The sequence below is a fragment of the Schistocerca piceifrons genome, chromosome 1 (assembly GCF_021461385.2).
Source record: "Schistocerca piceifrons isolate TAMUIC-IGC-003096 chromosome 1, iqSchPice1.1, whole genome shotgun sequence".
NCBI classification, from domain to species: Eukaryota; Metazoa; Arthropoda; class Insecta; order Orthoptera; family Acrididae; genus Schistocerca; species Schistocerca piceifrons.
Genome location: NC_060138.1, coordinates 1207278242 through 1207297570, shown reverse-complemented (window position 1 = coordinate 1207297570; position 19329 = coordinate 1207278242). Strand labels below are relative to the sequence as shown.

Below are 19329 nucleotides of genomic sequence, written 5' to 3'. Positions count from 1 at the left end.
ATAGCAGTACACGTCTCAGTCATGCACAATGCCTCTATTCATAAGTTTAACTCAGGGGTTTGATGGAAATCACCGTGAAATTCTTTCATCCTTACCAAACGAATTCGTCACGAAACTCGGCGCTTTCCTTTAGATCGTCTCCATCAGATTTATTAATTCTATTTGCTAGCAGTCCCAGGCTGACGAACAGCACCTAAGAACAGGTCCAACTAGTGTTTTGTAGCTACTTTTAGATCTGTCGATATATGCCCTTCAAAAACAGTGTGTTCTTGTCACGCACTGTGGGCTATTTATCACATTCCCATGTTATGCATCACAGGTTGCTCTTATATCTCGCGATTTCACCTAGTTAAGAGTAATCTTTTGAGTTCTGTTTCCAAGCAAGTATTGATTCCAGCTGACTTTATTATGCCTCGGAGAAATTTGGCAAGACAATTACTGTTCCTGCTATTTCACAATATTTATCAATATCAACAGAAATCTCAGAGATTACAAGGATCATGAGGTTATCTAGGAGAAACTGGTATCCGATAAAAAAAAATGTATAAGCGGCTGTCAAGAGAAAATGAGACCAATGGATACAAAATTGGTCAGGTGAGAGTAGCACTCGCGCACTGTATGTTCTGTACGTACTCCATTAGGTTAGGGCCTATGCGCGTAGACAGCTCGTCCATTCGGCGAATCTAGACTCAAGATTTTTGCCTGTTAATACACCGCGAAGGAACTATACACCTTAGTGTGTGACATTAATTTCAACTTGAAACGTCTATCCATTCTTGAGAAAAAGGGTTTGAACAATCCGACAGCCAGACGAACAGACGCGCTAGGATTTCGTTTTCACTGATTCACGGAAAGTGATCGCCATACCTGTTAATACATTTACTTATTTTCAACATGCTGGATAGCAACAAGGCAGCAACTTGAAATGATTCGACAAAATTGTAAAACACCGTCAAAGTTGCATATAAGAGTGTCTTTATTAACTGATGACTAGTTTCGGATCTTTACAGTTTACTTTCAAATGATCCACATAAGTCATACAATAACATCCATTACGTGCGAACGCTAGGCAGCGTGTATGTGTTGGTGAGTGCAACATTTTATTTACAAAACGGCCGTAGTGTGCTACATGGAGTGAAACAATGAGCATTACTCTGCTGCATGCAGCACAATACTGTCTTTTTTGTAAATAAAATGTTGCACTCAGCTATACACACACACGCGCCATGTGCTCAACGTTCAAACTCAATGGGTGTTGTATGACTTACGATGGTGATTTGAAAATGGTCTGAAAGCAGTCATCAGTTAATAAAGACAAACGTTTGTGTAACTCTGACGGTTTTCTAAAATTTTCTTAATACAGTAGAGCGTCGATTATCCGAAGTAATTGGGGGACATGGGTGTTCGCAAAACTAGTTTGTTCGGATAATCGAACTGTACATGTTTATTTGCCAAAAAGAAGTACTGTACAGTAAATTTATTCATAAAAACAGGCATCTCTTTTAGTATTACAAAGTAACATACCAAGGCAACTTCGGTAGGGATATATAGTAAGTGGCACAGTTTATTAAACAAAAATATATACACAGAAAGGACAACACGTTTACGTTTAGCATTTTGTATCGTCAAGTTCACTTCTTCACGCAGCAGCACACAAGTGGTCGTAACAGAGAACAGAAGGTGACTGTTTGCACCGTGAGAAGCTCTTTTTGGGGGCGCGCAATCCTTTAAATTGAGCGGAGCGGCACGCCTCAACTCTTAGCTGGCGAAGCTGTTGCTGTGAACAGCTTTGATACTGCCGCTACTTCTACTGACAGTGCCAAGCCGACAGAAGTGTGCTGATTGTTGAACACAGCGACTGGCGGCTCGGCCGGTCAGCAGCGCCTTGTGAGACCCGATTAGAAGCAATGTTCCGGCAGCGGTGGCCCAGTGCGGCGACTACTGTGGGAAACTTGGTATGGGAGTGACGGGGATGATGGACGGTAGGGTGGGAGAGTAACAGGTGCGAGCGAGTACACAGTTCGGTTAAGTGGTCGTTCGGTTGACCGACGTTCGGATAATCGACGCTCCACTGTACATTTATCCCACTGCGAGTCAAGGCGACCCATGCTTTCACGGAAAACTGAGATTGCCTACGGATTCATGCCTGTACCCTCTCCGACGTTAGCAAATAAGACAGCCACGAATGTCGTTCTTCAGAGCTCCAAAAACATAGGAATTGCATAGGGTAGGTAGGGACTTTATGGAAAACGTGTTAGGGCTTCCCAGCGAAACTCCTTCAGCATACTCGAAACAACTTTGGCAGCATGTGTACAGGCCCACGGTTGGTTGTCCCGACATGTAAATCAGGAGCTAACGGTGTCGCGGACAGGTCAGTGACGTCACAGGTCAATTGAGTGTAGACTTCCGAAATCCTTAGTTTGAAGCAGACTACTCATTCGCACGGGGCGTCGTCTGCTAACATCTCAAAGCTGCCACTCATAACAGCAATTGTGTGTTTCCGTGTCTGCTTCATCTATTTTCCTCTTTCTTCCGTTACACTGCAAATGTTGCATGAAGACTTTACATATATTTCCCACAAGACAGAGCAAATAACTGAAAGCAAAGAAAAAGTCTGCAATGGCCGTACATAACGACCACCTCCTGAACACGAAAAATTATATTCGACGCTGTTAAGTGACTACAAATGAAACAAGATGTAGTGGATGAAGTGAAAATGTGCTATTTACCGGCTTTTCAAACCGTTTGCTGTGTTTGCGTGCATATATTCCCTCGAGCAAATACATATTGATTTGTAAAATATTTCGAACGACGCCTTGCCTGTTCTTTCAGTTCTCGGCAGTGTGGAGAATTTACTAAACCATCTTCGTCAAGAATATCCACCATGAATATTGCTGTATTTATTAGCAAACTCTAGTAGCATGGCTAGGTTGGTAATGATGTGACTATATTCACAGTTTTCGTAAGATGGATGGTCTCTCGTACCTCACTTCAGGCGGCAAACTGCGCAGCCGGCAACTCTCGTTAACACACACAGTTCTGACGCAGATATGTAATTAAAAGCGACCACTCGACACAGACAAGTCTCAGTACAGGAATAACACGCCAGAGGCGCTGCAGTCGGCTCTGAGTTTGTAGCATAAAGTAAATGTTGACAATGCATCTCCATAACAAGTTGGAGGCAGCTAAGAGACGGATAGTACAAGGGCGACCTGAAAAGTAATACCTCCGAGTCTTTTATGTGAAAACTCTTAAAGCTTTTTAAATAAAACAAACGTTACTAACATTCAGCATCTTCATTCTTTTTGCCTTCTTTACTTTGGTGGCTGAACACTTTCCTCCCAACGAGAGCCAAGTTTGTTAGTGCCGTCAGTGTAGAATGTTGGCCTTTGTAGGAGGAGTCACAACCTTACCTCTGCTTGTACCACTCGATCACTGTCAAATTGAAGCCCTCGAAGGTGTTTTTTAAGTTATGCAAACACATGAAATTCGGATGGAGTTAAGTCGTAGCTGTAGGGAGGATGATCGATGAAACTGAACAGAATGCGTCGAACTGTTGCAGATGTCGCAGCGCTCGTGCGTCTTCTGACATTGTCATTGCTGAAGGAAAGGGTACTCCACGTCTGGACGAACTCGTCTGCGATTAGCAACTCAACTACCAGCACGCCGTTTCTCACGTACTGACACACTGACATTAGTCACCGATGCTACACGCTACAATTCGAAGCTCTCCAGTGGCAGAGGACCGCTGATAAATAGACATGAAGAATAAAGGTGTAGAACGTTACTAACGTTTGTTTTATCTGATGGGCTACATACATCTTTATGCCACTAATTTATGAATTAATCGCATTTTGTGTACCGCCTTTCTTTTACATTCTCTCTCTCTCTATCTGGTAGAAATACTACACTACTGCACCACGAAGATGATGTGCTACAGACGCGAAATTTAACCGACAGGAAGAAGATGCTGTGATATGCAAATGATTAGCTTTTCAGAGCATTCATACAAGGTTGGAGCCGGTGGCGACACCTACAACGTGCTGACACGAGGAAAGTTTCCAACCGACTTCTCATACACAAACAGCAGTTGACCGGCGTTGCCTGAGGAAACGATGTTGTGATGCCTCGTGTAAGGAGGAGAAATGTGTACCATCACGTTTCCGACTTTGATAAAGGTCGGATTGTAGCCTGTCGCGATTGTGGTTTATCGTATCACTACGTTGCTGCTCGCGTTGGTCGAGATCCAATGACTGTTAGCAGAATATGGAATCGGTGGCTTCAGTAGGGTAATACGGAACGCTGTGCTGGCCTCTTATCACTAGCAGTCGAGATGACAGGCATGTTATCCGTATGACTGTAACGGAACGTGCAGCCATGTCTCGATCCCTGAGTCAACAGATGGGGACGTTTGCAAGACAACAACCAACTGCACGAACAGTTCGACAACGTTTGCAGCTACATGGACTATCAGCTCGGAGACCATGGCTGCGGCTACCCTTGACGCTGCATCACAGGCAGGAGCGCCTGCGATGGTGTACTCAACGACGAACCTGGGTGTACGAATGGCAAAACGTCATTTTTTCGGATGAATCCAGGTTATGTTTACAGCATCACGATGGTCGCATCTGTGTTTGGCGACATCGCGGTGAACGCACATTGGAAACGTGTATTCGTCATCGCCATACTGGCGTATCACCCGGCGTGATGGTATGGGGTGCCATTGGTTACATGTCTCGGTCACCTCTTGTTCGCATTGACGGCACTTCGAACAGTTTACGTTTCAGATGTGTTACGACCCGTGGTTCTACCCTTCATTCGATCACTGCGAAAGCCTACATTTCAGCAGGATAATGCACGACCGCATGTTGCAGGGCCTGTACGGGCTTTTCTGGATACAGAAAATGTTCGACTGCTGCCCTGGCCAGCACATTCTCCAGATCTTTCACCAACTGAAAACGTCTGGTCAATGGAGGCCGAGCAACTGGCTCGTCACAATACGCCAATCACTTCTCTTAATAAACTGTGGTATCGTGTTGAAGCTGAATGGGCAGCTGTACCTATATACGCCATCCAAGCTCTGTTTGACTCAATGCCCAGGCGTATCAAGGCCGCCATTACGGCCACAGGTGGTTGTTCACGGTACTGATTTCTCAGGATCTACGCACCCAAACTGCGTGGAAATGTAATCACATGTCAGTTCTAGTATAATATATTTGTCCGATGAATACCCGTTTATCATCTGCAATTCTTCTTGGTGTAGCAATTTTAATAGCCAGTAGGGTATAAATTATTTTGTTTTAAGGTCGTTGTTACGTTGTGATGTAATGATTAGTTGTCTGTAGTGCAGCCTGAGTCTACGCTACTTTGGTGGGTGACAATCTGGTTGGTGTTAGTGAATCCAACAAATACGAAAATAAATAAATCTATGCAATAAATTAGGGTACCTACAGCGTCCTTTAGATGTTATGTTTCATATGGCTACCAGTTTCGCTGATTCAGTATACCATCTTCAGGCCTCCATTGACGCTGAGGAGTTAACTCCAGTCGTATACACGATTCCATCGGACGCCAATATCTAAGTACTGGTTTCCGGTAGATGGTAACAACGATGTTGTGTTGATGGTTGGACACACAACAACGGTGTTACAGTGTACGAAAACGAGTTCGTACATGTTGGCCACTGACAGAATAGTATATACGATTGTAGTTTTCTCTCAGCGTCAGTTAAGACCTGAAGACGGTGTACTGAATCACCGAAACTGTTGGCCGTATAATACATTACATCGAAAGCTAGGTGTTCCACTTTATAGCATTAGCGAACTGCCGAAGTCTCTCAAACCTTCAGTCAGAAGGATGGACATAACTAAATAAATCTCAGTTATGATGACAGAGTGATCTGTAGCATCGCCGGAGAGTCTATTGTTTTTGCAAACTGACAGTTTTATTTTTCACTACTTTATTTTCTGTCAGCGGCCTGCAGTACACGTGTCAATATCGGAATAACCAAGATGCGGCAAAAGCAGAAAATGAAAACCCGGGGTTAAATTACTTATTGTGTGTGTATTTGCCTCAGCAAGCTAAGTGTTCATATAAGCGCGCGCGGTTGCGAATACCGGTGGATTATCTGCACATATCCGCAACATCAGTGTCATTATACGCTTTTTCCAAGTTGTGTTACCTGCTTTCAATGAACTAGATCGCATGAATCGGCACCGCAAGTCTGTTGTAGCGTTAGCTGAAAACCTCAAGTCTGTGGTCATTCTTGGAATGTCTGCAACACCCTTGTACAGAGGAAATGGTTCCCTTTATTACCTTCCGCCTACGACCACTTTATCTGCATTCAGGCAACCAGTACCTAGTGACTTTGCGTTGCCCTGACCTTATCTATCGTGTTCTTTGTGTGAAGCACGTACTAGATGACAACCCTGGGTACTGACTACCTGAGAGGAGAGAGTTGCCAAGTTTCTGCAGCCTTCAGCCTTTGTAGTGACAAAATGATCACGTGCCTAGGAGTAAACATTAGCGAGACTGCTTTAATAAAATGAACACCACGGTCGTAACCTTATATAATGTGAAACAAGTTGATTTCAAATTACTGCGAGGATCCAAACTGAAACCATCGATTTGGAAGAAATATGGTTATGTATTTAATGGCAAGGAGTAAATAAGATATTGGCGTGTTTTTCGTGAGAAAAAGTGTATTCTTACACACGACACAAAACTGGGTCTTCAAATTTGCGTTTGAGACTGGACCAAGTGCTATAATTACTTTTTTAAGTACTGAGACGCAGAAGTTCCTTAAGTCCCACAGAATCTGAAGGTAGCCGACACAAAAAAACTCATCGACCTTGTCAGCAATGACATTTTACCTTTCGAAGTTGCTTGTGGAAATGGATTTCTCGAGACCGCACAGTTCCTCATTGACTTGGGGCCTAGTGGAGTGCATTGAGTGCTAAGGAACTGTTACATCATCCAATTACCATTTCGAAAAATTTAAAGGAAATGACCGATCATCTGCATGAAGGTGTTTCTCGAGAGGTGAGAAATGTCTTCAGAAATGTGGAAGAGGCACTAACAGTCGAAGTATAGAGTGATTCGTATCGTAAAATAAAACTACCTGGGATTGGTTGCACATTAAATTAAACGTAAATAAGGAAAACCCGAGGACTGAAAGTTTTCAAAAGAGAGAGATTGAAAAAAACATACTAGACGGTTGCCAACTTATTCAGTACAGTACAAAACGTTTGTCGCCGACAGAGGTCCAAAACATTGTAGCAATATGAGAGACAATGGTCAGCGGACATTCTGCTGGAGCACACGACTCGAGGAGATATCGATGACGATAAGAGTGATGTACAGCGACCAATCAGTCTTGTCGAGTCGTCAAAACTTTCTACAAAGATTTGGCCTACTGAAGCAACTGCGGAAATCGCTGGAAAGAGATCTGCACACACGATGAGGCAGCAAACTAGACACGCTTGTTGAGTCAGTTAACTCTCAGTGGTTCAAAGTTCTAGCAATTTCATCTGAGAAAAATCAAAGTTATTTAATTGACCGTTCTGGCATAAAGAAGTTGGAAGGTGTAACAAGCTCCCTGACACCATTTATTAACGCCACAGCGATCTAGAGGCCTCCAAAATACCAACGCAGTATCCATGTGTATTACGGAAATTTGAAACTATTCTCCTGTCTAGGAACAAGACTAAGGCTGATGAGAATTTCTAACATATCAAAAGACTAAAGGAAAATCACTTCTAATCAATAGGTGAGAAATAACTACGCACAAACTTGCAACGTCTTTAAACCCTAAATACAAAAGCTTAATATTACAGTGCACAGGAAGATGAAGTTACAAAGTAAGTTAGGAATTAAATTGCAAGAAATCGTCCACAGCTCAAAACTAATGGAAAAAAAAAACACATCTGAAGGTCATGCAAAGAAACATGAAGCTGATGGATTTTTCAACAAACTTGAATATTTTTGAAGTTGCTGACAAGGGAACCTCCCCATCGCACCCCCCTCAGATTTAGTTATAAATTGACACAGTGGATAGGCCTTGAAAAACTGAATACAGATCAATCGAGAAAACAGGAAGAAGTTTAGTGGAACTATGAAAAAATAAGCAAAATATACAAACTGAGTAGTCCATGTGCAAGATAGGCAACATAAAGGACAGTAATAGCTGATTAGCGCCGTGGTCTCGTGGTTAGAGTGAGCAACTCGGGAACGGAAGGTCCTTGGTTCGAGTCCTCCCTCGAGTGAAAATTTTACTTTCTTTATTTTCGCAAAGTTACGATCTGTCCGTTCATTCATTGACGTCTCTGTTCACTGCAATAAGTTTAGTGTCTGTGTTTCGCAACCGCACCGCAAAACCGTGCGATTAGTAGACGAAAGGACGTGCCTCTCCAATAGGAACCGAGAACATTTAATCGCAAGGTCATAGGTCAACCGATTCCTCCACAGGAAAACACGTCTGATATATTCTTTACGACTGGTGACGGCATGTGCGTCACATGACAGGAATATGTTGTCGACCCATCTAACTTGCACACTTGGCGAATGGGTAAAAAGATTCTTCTACCTTGCCCGATTTAGGTTTTCTTGTGGATGTGATAATCACTCCAAAAAAGTGATGAAAACATAAGAGTTTGTCACATAAACTGCATCAAATGAATGCAACAGTTTCAGAGTCGCACAGTTTTCCCTGTGCTCTGTCAAAACATATGTTTTTTACGTTTTCAAATGTTTCCGTGCGTAGACCGTCAAATTCTGTATATGTCCAAGCAAATCTGAACATGTCCTGGAATTTTGGAGAGCGAAATGATTATGTGTGAGTGCCTGAACTTTGATAATTGTCTGAAAATTAAAAAAAATTAAACTTTCACCCGAGAGAAGATTTGAACCAAGGACCTGTCTTTCCACAGCTGCTCACGCTAACCACGGGACCACAGCGCTCGTAAGCTAACACATTCCTTGATGTTGCATACCTTGCACATGGACTACTCAGTTTGTATATTTTGCTTATTTTTTTCATAGTTCCACACAACTTCTTTCTGTTTTCTCGAGTGATCTGTGTTCAGTTTTTCAAGGCCTATCCCTGTGCCAACTTATAACTAAATCTGAGGGGGGTGCGATGGAGAGGTTCCCTTGTGAGCAACAATCATACAATATTTTCTAAAGGAACACACCGCCATTTGACTGGTTTATTGTTTATCTAGTCAGTCTCAACGTTGGCCATAAATTAAGTAAAATATTGTCTCTCCGCGAAATGCCAAATGTGAAATCACCATCTTGTAATACCTCAGGGAATCAATGTATACCCACGATTATTTACCGATCTGTTACAACACTGGGATTTTACATCCGCCATTTCGATGGGAGCCAATATTTTTCTTAATTTGGGGCCAACTTTCGAGCTTGACAACATGTTACGTGTCGTGCAATATATGTTAATGGCATAAAATTAAATACCTGAAAATGGCATAAAAAGCCGAAATCTGGGCTGTACTTAAGTAAACAAAAAACAGTCAAATGGCGTGTGTTCCTTTTAAAAAAACTGAAGAGCTGTCGGAGGATGAATCTACAAGTGACATCGGCGTTGCAGCAAATAAATTTTCCAAATACATCAACGACAAACTCCAATTTACGGATCAAATAGCTTGGTGACGCGGACGTGAAAGCGTGCACTCACGTTTCCGAACTGGCACAATTTATACACTGCATTCGAGCATTCAGCGCGCAATCCGAGAGGAGCTTCTCCACTGCGGGACGATTAATTCTGGACCAACGCATTTATTTGAAGCCATAGACAATTGAAGGTATTATCTTCCTGAATAGTAGTCTTCCAAACTAAACAGGTACCTCTACAGCTGCTCTTTATTTGCTATCTCCTTTTTACAGTTTGAGACAGCATTTTTACATTTAAAAACTCCCTCAAAATATTTTCAAACTTTTTACTATTACCTAGAAGAACATTTAACTTCAAAATCAGACTTTTGCGATATTATAAAACTAAATTTGTTACTTGCCTACCTTGTTGTTGTTGTCTTCAGTCCTGAGACTGGTTTGATGCAGCTCTCCATGCTACTCTATCCTGTGCAAGCTTCTTCATCTCCCAGTACCTACTGCAACCTACATCCTTCTGAATCTGCTTAGTGTATTCACCTCTTGGTCTCCCTCTACGATTTTTACCCTCCACGCTGCCCTACGATGCTAAATTTGAGATCCCTCGATGCCTCAGAATATGTCCTACCAACCGGTCCCTTCTTCTTGTCAAGTTGTGCCGCAAACTCCTCTTCTCCTCAATTCTATTCAATACCTCCTCATTAGTTATGTGATCTACCCATCTAATCTTCAACATTCTTCTGTAGCACCACATTTCGAAAGCTTCTATTCTCTTCTTGTCCAAACTATTTATGGTCCATGTTTCACATCCATACATGGCTACATTCCATACAAATACTTTCAGAAACGACTTCCTGACACTTGAACCTATACTCGATATTCTCTTCTTCAGAAACGCTTTCCTTGCCATTGCCAGTCTACATTTTATATCCTCTCTACTTCGACCATCATCAGTTATTTTGCTCCCCAAATAGCAAAACTCCTTTACTACTTTAAGTGTCTCTTTTCCTAATCTAATTCCCTCAGCATCACCCGACTTAATTCGACTACATTCCATTATCCTCGTTTTGCTTTTGTTGATATTCATCTTATATCCTCCTTTCAAGACACTGTCCATTCCGTTCAACTGCTCTTCCAAGTCCTTTGCTGTCTCTGCCAGAATTACAATGTCATCGGCGAACCTCAACGTTTTTATTTCTTCTCCATGGACTTTAATACCTACTGCGAATTTTTCTTTTGTTTCCTTTACCGCTTGCTCAATATACAGATTGAATAACATCGGGGACAGGCTACAACCCTGTCTCACTCCCTTCCCAACCGCTGCTCCCTTTTCATGATCCTCGACCCTTATGACTGCCATCTGGTTTCTGTACAAATTGTAAATAGCCTTTCGCTCCCTGTATTTTGCCCCTTCAGAATTTGAAAGAGAGTATTCCAGTCAAAAGCTTTCTCTAAGTCTACAAATGCTAGAAACGTAGGTCTGCCTTTCCTTAATCTTTCTTCTAAGATAAGTCGTAGGGTCAGTGTTGCCTCACGTGTTTCAACATTTCTACGGAATCCAAACTGATCTTCGCCGAGGTCGGTTTCTACCAATTTTTCCATTCGTCTGTAAAGAATTCGCGTTAATATTTTGCAGCAGTGACTTATTAAACTGATAGTCCGTAATTTTCACATCTGTCAATACCTGCTTTCTTTGGGACTGGAATTATTATATTCTTCTTGAAGTCGGAGGGAATTTCGCCTGTCTCATACATCTTGCTCACCAGATGGAAGAGTTTTGTCAAGACTGGCTCTCCCAAGGCCGTCAGTAGCTCTAATGGAATGTTGTCTACTTCCGGGGCCTTGTTTCGACTCAGGTCTTTCAGTGCTCCGTCAAACTCTTCACGCAGTATCGTATCTCCCATTTCATCTTCATCTACATCCTCTTCCATTTCCATAATACTGTCCTCAAGTACATCGCCCTTGTATAGACCCTCTATATACTCCTTCCACCTTTCTGCTTTCCCTTCTTTGCTTAGAACTGGGTTTCCATCTGAGCTCTTGATATTCATACAAGTGGTTCTCTTTTCTCCAAATGTCTCTTTAATTTTCCCCTAGTGAGATAAGCCTCTACATCCTTACATTTGTCCTCTAGCCATCCCTGCTTAGCCTACCTAAACTCTTAATATGCATATCAGTAAAACTATTCTAGACCAGACTGTTCCTGCTCGTGGAGCATTGTTGCTCTCTGTGAACGACGAAAAGGGCACGCACACCTCCAAGAATTGTCGCTTGCTGCGAACAATCAAATGCGCGGGCATAGTGGAGCCCTGTGATATGCCTGCCGCGTCTTTCATCATCGCCGACTTACCGTCCCTCACCACGTGGGCTGAAAGTCGCTAAGAACAAGTATCAACATAGAGATGATTACACGTGTTGTTAACATCTGCAAGGGCTAAAAACGGCGATGTTTTCTTCTTCCTGGTTTTGCACACCCTTAAATGTGCATTCTAATTCAAGCTGCCTTCAAGGATTTTGTCAAAAAATGGAGGGCGGTGCTCCGATTTGTTTTTCATTTATTCTTAGAATTTTCATAACGATAAACCATTTTATTCGATAATCACGGAGTCTTCACCAAGCGGAGATATAATCTCCTTACTTATGAGTGCTGCATTTTGGCAAATCACTAAAAAGGCAGTAATGCTCCAGTCTCTCTTCACCCTCCGTGGTAATTTCACACTTCTCTTCTTCCTTCAGTCTGGATTTGAGCTTAGGAAGTGATCAGGAAAGGAAGAGAGCTAATTTTTTGGACACTATGATAATTTTAAAAAAATGTTCAAATGTGTGTGAAATCTTATGGGACTTAACTGCTAAGGTCAACAGTCTCTAAGCTTACACACTACTTAACCTAAATTATCCTAAGGACAAACACACACACCCATGCCCGAGGGAGGACTCGAACCTCCGCCGGGACCAGCCGTATGATAATTAGCGACAAGGCTTTTGGAATAGGGAGATCTAAGGAGAAAGAACAATTTTTGGTGGTGAAAATGCAAAGCAAAGGATCCGGACTTATTCACACTTTCCCGAAGTTCCTCATTTAGGTATGCATCTCTCTTGTTGCAGTGTAAGAAAGAACATTTTCTGTATAAAAGAATGTCCCGGCAGGCAAATGTATCAGCCTAAATGAGGAGAATTTGGATTATTATTTATTTATCACATGGTTTTTAGTACTGGGTGTTTCCATAGATGTGCTCGGTTCGCCTTCGATGCAGCTCTTTTCATCTTTATGGGAATTAGAATCTTTCAAGAAAAAAAGGTATTTGGAAGGAATTGGTTGTGGCCTATAGGAAGGAATAAACCTCGGCAATTGCCTAAACTGAATATGGGAAACAACACAAAACAATTTTTAACGCTGCTGGCGGACGGATTCGAACCACCTCTCTACCCGATTCCAGGAATTTCTATCTCAGAGGCCCAATACACAGAGCTACCCAAATTCGGTGAAGAATTTGGGAGAACTAGTTGTTGTACATTGTTTCAAAATAAAATATAATGCATGACAACGGAAGATTTAATTCTGACACTGCATGTTTTTCCTTTACTTCTGCGTGTTTACTCAATTGATAGCCCTAGGACGCATGCATATTTTAAAAAAATGGTTCAAATAGCTCTGAGCACTATGGGACTCAACATCTGTGGTCATAAGTCCCCTAGAACTTAGAACTACTTAAACCTAACTAACCTAAGGACATCACACACATCCATGCCCGAGGCAGGATTCGAACCTGCGACCGTAGCAGTCCCAAGGTTCCTGACTGAGCGCCTAGAACCGCTAGACCACCGCGGCCGGCTGCATATTTTAAGATTTAATTGTGTGCGGAATTGCTGTCTTCAGTTGTTACCGTGTTATGAGAGCGTAAATAGATTCTAGACGAAAGGGACAGGGAGGGATTCAGAGCGCGGTCGGTTCGGACTAATTCAAGCAGTCCGTTGCAGCAATCTATTGGAAACGAACGAACTGCAGATTATGCTGTCACTCGTACCCCTTCCGGTCTCCATCAACCCATCCCCAGCTTCCATCATCAGAACTGGTTTTCGTAACTGAGTACCGTCCAGGTGACCAGACTGGGCGATATTTTGCCATTTGTGGTACTAACGATTTTTTTTGCAACTATTGCCGTTTGGTTGATATTTTTGTTAATGAACGCGTTTTTTGAGCGACACAGACAAATCCAAGTATATTTTTATGCACTGATTTTAATTTAATGTGGTTTGTAATTATATTTGCCGCTACGCTGCCTTGTGAAATACTGAAATATTGCAACTACAAAAGTTCTATTAGCCTGAAAATAACGAATTTAGTGCTACCGTAAAACTGCTATAGATATGTATTTAAGCTATTGTAGTCGTGCGTACTAATTTTTAACTTAGCATAACACTAGCAGGTGAATCGAAATTAATTTTGCTGTTCTTCCTTGTTACAAAGTTTTCCACAGTTGGAAACTACCACGACAGTACACAGCACGAAAACAATAAACGGTACCACTTACATTAAATTCAACTGTAAGTAAGAGCTGAACTGATTAGCAAATCTACGAATGAGCTCAAACAAACCAGTAACTGGTCTTGGCTAACATAGGGATGGGCGATAACCGATAATCCTACCGCTGTATAGATAGTTTAAGTACATCGTTGGCGTTGCTGACTGCCGATAGCGCGTAACCCTTTTCCCTCTTATGCCGTGTGTAATTTCATTTAGGTGGTTCTTTTGGGGAGGGGGGGATCAGGACCCCCTGGTACCCCCCCCCCCCCTCTTTGGCTATGGACTTGCTGCTCTAAGTAATTCCTGTTTCTTTTGCAGCAAGAGAACTCAATTACTCAGCTTTTAAGCATTTACGTGATAAATAGGCTCTTCTGGGCCAAGCTGATATTTGGAATTCTTCGTTTCATAACGCACATAACTCTCATACCTGTTTGTTATTCACATAGGCCATAAATAACGTTCGCTATAAAATCGGTGAACATGTCAACGTGTGTATGCGTACACACTAGCAAAGACAGCTAAGCGCTTCGTCGCCCGACATATGCTTAGTGTTTACGGGCGGCAACTCGCAGCCAACCCTGGTTGCGGTTCCGTCTGCTGGCGGTGACATCAAAGCGTTGGCGTTGGTGATCTGTTGTTGAATTATGAAGGCCCCAATGTTTCGAAAGACAACATCTTTTTAGGAACCTGCAGCAGAAAGTCAACAGTCACTCACAGTTTTGTTTGTTTCTCTTTATCGTTCGCGGCAAGACGATGTCTATAAAGCCAAAGTTTTCCTTTTCACCTCTAATAACTGAGATATTTCCCTCCAAGCGTCTGGTCTTTTCAGTTTGGTTTTATAATCGAAGTTCGTAGGAGCCCATAAACAGCCCCGTTCACGATAAAACAATCAACTTTAATGCTCTCTCCCTATTCCAGTGTCTTTAAACACAATAAACAGAAACCCTTAAGCATGCAGGGAAAACAGCGACTGCTGAAATTTTTTCAGGAGAGCCACAAATCGCACTCAGTATGTTTTACTGACTGGTTTCTCTCCTTAACAGCCAATTACTGTCCTTTAAAATATAAATTTCAGAGTCTCTGAACACGCTCTACATACATTAAAGAGCGAAACCGATCAACAGAACATTCTAAGCGGCACTTGTGGATATCCTGAAATCTTAAATACACACCCGTTCTAAGATACACGACAAATCGCTACTGAACCAACGAACGTTCGATCCGGCGTCCAGCCGGCCGTTGTGACCGAGCGGTTCTAGGCGCTTCAGTCCGGAACCGCGCTGCTGCCACTGCCGCAGGTTCGAATCCTGCCTCGGGCATGGATGTGTGTGATGTCCTTAGGTTAGTTAGGTTTAAGTAGTTCTAAGTTCTAGGGGACTGATGACCTCAGATGTTAAGTCCCATAGTGCTCAGAGCCATTTGAACCTACTTCCTGTCGAACATGAATACTTTGACAGTTTGTTGTTGTTCTCCCGCATATGTGAGATATGAGAGCAACTTTCATTTTCTTGTCACTATGCCCATATCGATCCTAAATCAGGCGTGAGGAATATCATGATTTTCCTAAAGATTCTTTTCTCTGACCAAAGAACTCCCACTCCTTTGGATTCAGTGGCACCACCAACATGCAGAATAGCAAGAAATGCATTCAGCTCTTCTAATGGTTAATGGAAATCAGCGTTTCGCGTCATTGGCCGGGAGGCCCCTAGCGGGGGAGGTCCGGCCGCCTTGGTGCAGGTCTTATTACATTCGACATTGGGCGACCTGCGCGCAGGATGGGGATGAAATGATGATGAAGACAACATCCAGTCCCTGAGCGGAGAAAATCCCCGACCAAGCCGGGAGTCGAACCATGGCCCGTTAGGACGGCAGTCCGTCACGCTGACCATTCAGCTATCGGGGCGGACTCTTCTAATGGTAATGACCATTCTGCACCTTCTAACGGTCTACGGGCCTCTCTCTCAGTGCTTTTAAGGTGTATATCAAAACCGATTTGTCAACAAACAAGTGCCAAGCATCACACGGTAAATCACCAATGACTCGTCATTAAGCATATGGAGAAGGATCAGAATTATCTTGCTTTCCGCTCCTTTAGGAGTCCCAGTACTAACAGGAAATACTTGCCACTTTGGTCCATCAGAAGCTTCAATATTTGTACCGGCAATCGTACCACTGAGCATTTTGTACCTGAATTACGACGCCTTTTAGCATATGCGTTGCTCAGTTTTGCATCATTTACTTGTAGCCATACTCCATCATTCTTACCTTGAACTACTGTGGCAAAACAGCCTCAACTATCTTCTCTATTACCGAAACGACCTTTGGATGAGGTGGCACATACAGGTAAGTGGAATGAGTGTTATTCATGGAATGAAAACAGCTGCTATGAAAAAAAACTGAGAAAACAACAATATACTCTCAACTACTGTGTACAGTATACATGAACATTCATCAGTATCTTCGCCTGCCCTCTGATTCATCGGAGCTCCGTGCTATATTTAGTTTTACATCAGCATCAGCTGAAATACGTCTAAATGCTCCTCTTCGAATTCAGATTCTTCAGTATCACTTGTCAAACCTAACATCTGCTCATACATGAGGCGGCGACTATTGAAGCAGCACTACTTCACAGCGCCTGTGTGTGTTATACGAAATTCTATGCCGTCAAAGACGCCGCACTTACAGTTTGACATCCGCTTTGCAGCAGCAGACCGAATAAAGGCTACCAACAATGTGTAGCTGTTTATTCAACGGGCCAAAAATGTCTACGTATTTCGTGTTTTTTTCTTGAAAACAATGCAACTGACGGCGTTGACATTCAATTCAAAATGAACTAAGCAAGAAATGTTAACCCTTGTAGCGCGCACACCTCTGAAAATGTCACACGAAGTGTAATATAGGGTCAAAGTGACTCAATTATTTTCTGGAGAAGTTGCCTGAAAATAGAATATTTTTTTTTAAAATGAAATTGTATTCTCATGTACTAAACTCACTTTATTTCACTCTTCAGAAATGCTTTCCTTGCCATTGCCAGTCTACATTCGACCATCATCAGTTATTTTGCTCCCCAAATAGCAAAACTCCTTTACTACTTTGTGTCTCATTTCCTAATCTAATTCTCTCAGCATCATCCGACTTAATTCGACTACACCCTAGAACTTAGGACTACTTAAACCTCACTAACCTAAGCACATCACACACATCCATGCCCGAGGCAGGATTCGAACCTGCGACCGTAGCAGTCGCGCGGTTCCAGACTGTAGCGCCTAGAACTGCTCGCCCACTCTGGCCCGCTTAAATTGCTTGACAAAACTTTTAATTTCTGTGGACGCGGATAAGGGTCCTGCGGATGTGATGGGTGCAGCATTATTTTTCATCCGCGCGGACCTCCTAGTCAAAACAGTTGCTTCGCCATCGTTACTTCCCACGACCCGCTCGCGACAGGTGTTGACATAAGTCGAGGTTAGCGCGCGGACTACATAGTTTTACCAGCTCACTTGCCACGAGCAGTCGACTGAGACAACAAAAGGCTCGTGCAAATCGGACTTTTAGAGAGAACTACCGCCGTTTTACCAAGAGGAAACACCGTCGTTCTTCATTTCGTCGCAGTCACCTTGCGAGAACACCTGCACGCAGGCCGGAGTGCGCGGTCGGTGTCGGACCTGGGAGTGTCGTGTTGACACGGGGCGCCGCGTTCACTCACCCCTCTGCTGCTGCTCCTCCTGGCGCCGGCGCGCTCCACGCGGCACTCACACACACTGCACTCGCACTCGCCACTGACACCTGTTGGGTAGCCCGGTCCCGCGGCCGCAGATAACGCGCGGCGGACTATCTGCGTGACGTCACACGGCCACTGTGCCCGGGGTGCAGCTCGCCTTGCGTCGCAAGCGGAAGGCGGCCGGCCTACTGACTGCGGCCCACGTGTGGCGCTCTCTCTACCTGTCGCGTGACGTCACGCCCCTACCAGGCTGGGCCCTGCCCCTTCCAGACGCGGCCAGCCTTGGGACGAATGCCTGCCCGCCCGCCTGCCTTGCCTGCAGCTCCTGATGCAGCCGCGCATTCCTCGGCTCGCTGTAGCGCCGGCCAAACCTCGCGGAGCCACCAGCGTATCTCGAGGATCCCAAAACCTCCTGAAGAGACAATAAAATCAGACGCCCGTATCATGGCTTCAACATAAGAAAAGCCAATACTTGGTCACAGAGCGTTTTGAAGGGAACGAACACCCGAATAAGTTGGCCCATGTCAACTGGAAGACATTGGTATACACAACAAACTCAATACGGACAGACAGGGTGCCCCAAAAGTCCGTTAACATTTGAAAATTAAATTCTTCGCGGAAGTGGGGAGAGAGGTACAAATTGTAACACATGCAGTGACCGTAAGTTTTATTGAAACGAAAAAATAAAAAGGAATGATGTCGGCCGTAATTCATGAACAACACCTGCAGTAGAGGGGCAATGCGAGCAGCACTGTGCGACATATGAGTAGGTATGGTGAGAAATTGCCGCCGGATATCCCTTAGCATCCCTAATAAGCTCGGACGATCGCGATAGATTTTCGACTTCTGGTAACCCACAACTAATAACCACACGAATTGAGCTCTGGGTATCTGGGAGGGACACGGCGGTTCAGCACGTGATCCTCACGAAACTATGCGCACAACAGACCTTTCAGCGTGTAGCAATATAGCGTGGAGCGTCGTTCTCTATAAGAGTCGTACCTCCCAGCAGGTGTTAATCAGTCAGGCTAGGGATTGACGCGATTCTGTAACATATCAATGTACCTCGGAACCGTCAACCTGACAGTTTCCGATCACGAGTGACGTGGTAGATACACACCCACCGTGGCTTTCTCGTCATACGTTGGGTTACTACAACAGTTCTAGCATTTTGTGTTAGCCCATATTTTGTTGTTTGGGTGCTGGCAGACCATCGGAGTTAGAATGTGCTTCGTGTGTTGACAACCCGTTAGACAACCAATCGCCATCTTCCCCCATTTTTCGAAATGTCCACACCGCAAATGCTCTCCGCGTCACGAAATCGGTGGCTAACAGTTTATGATGACACTGCATTTTGCACGGATAAGATTGGAGGGTACGACTCAGTGCTCTTCAAACAGTGGTGCGTGGAACGGCAATGCGATGTTCGACTTCACGAGCGTTGTCTTCACCATGCGGA

At 43.6% G+C, this 19329-nt stretch overlaps 1 protein-coding gene across 2 annotated transcripts in view; it reads right to left on the bottom strand.

Annotated features, from left to right (window-relative positions):
• The window catches only part of LOC124802581 (EF-hand calcium-binding domain-containing protein 4B-like), a 774205-nt gene extending 756163 nt beyond the window's left edge, over positions 1 to 18042 (bottom strand). The window contains exon 1 of one of the 2 annotated variants that reach the window (XM_047263472.1): positions 17856 to 18042. The gene's annotated coding sequence lies outside the window, so the exon portion shown is untranslated. The remainder of the gene's footprint in view (positions 1 to 17855) is intronic. The other variant, XM_047263455.1, reaches the window with a different exon arrangement.
• Between the last annotated feature and the right edge of the window lie 1287 nt (positions 18043 to 19329).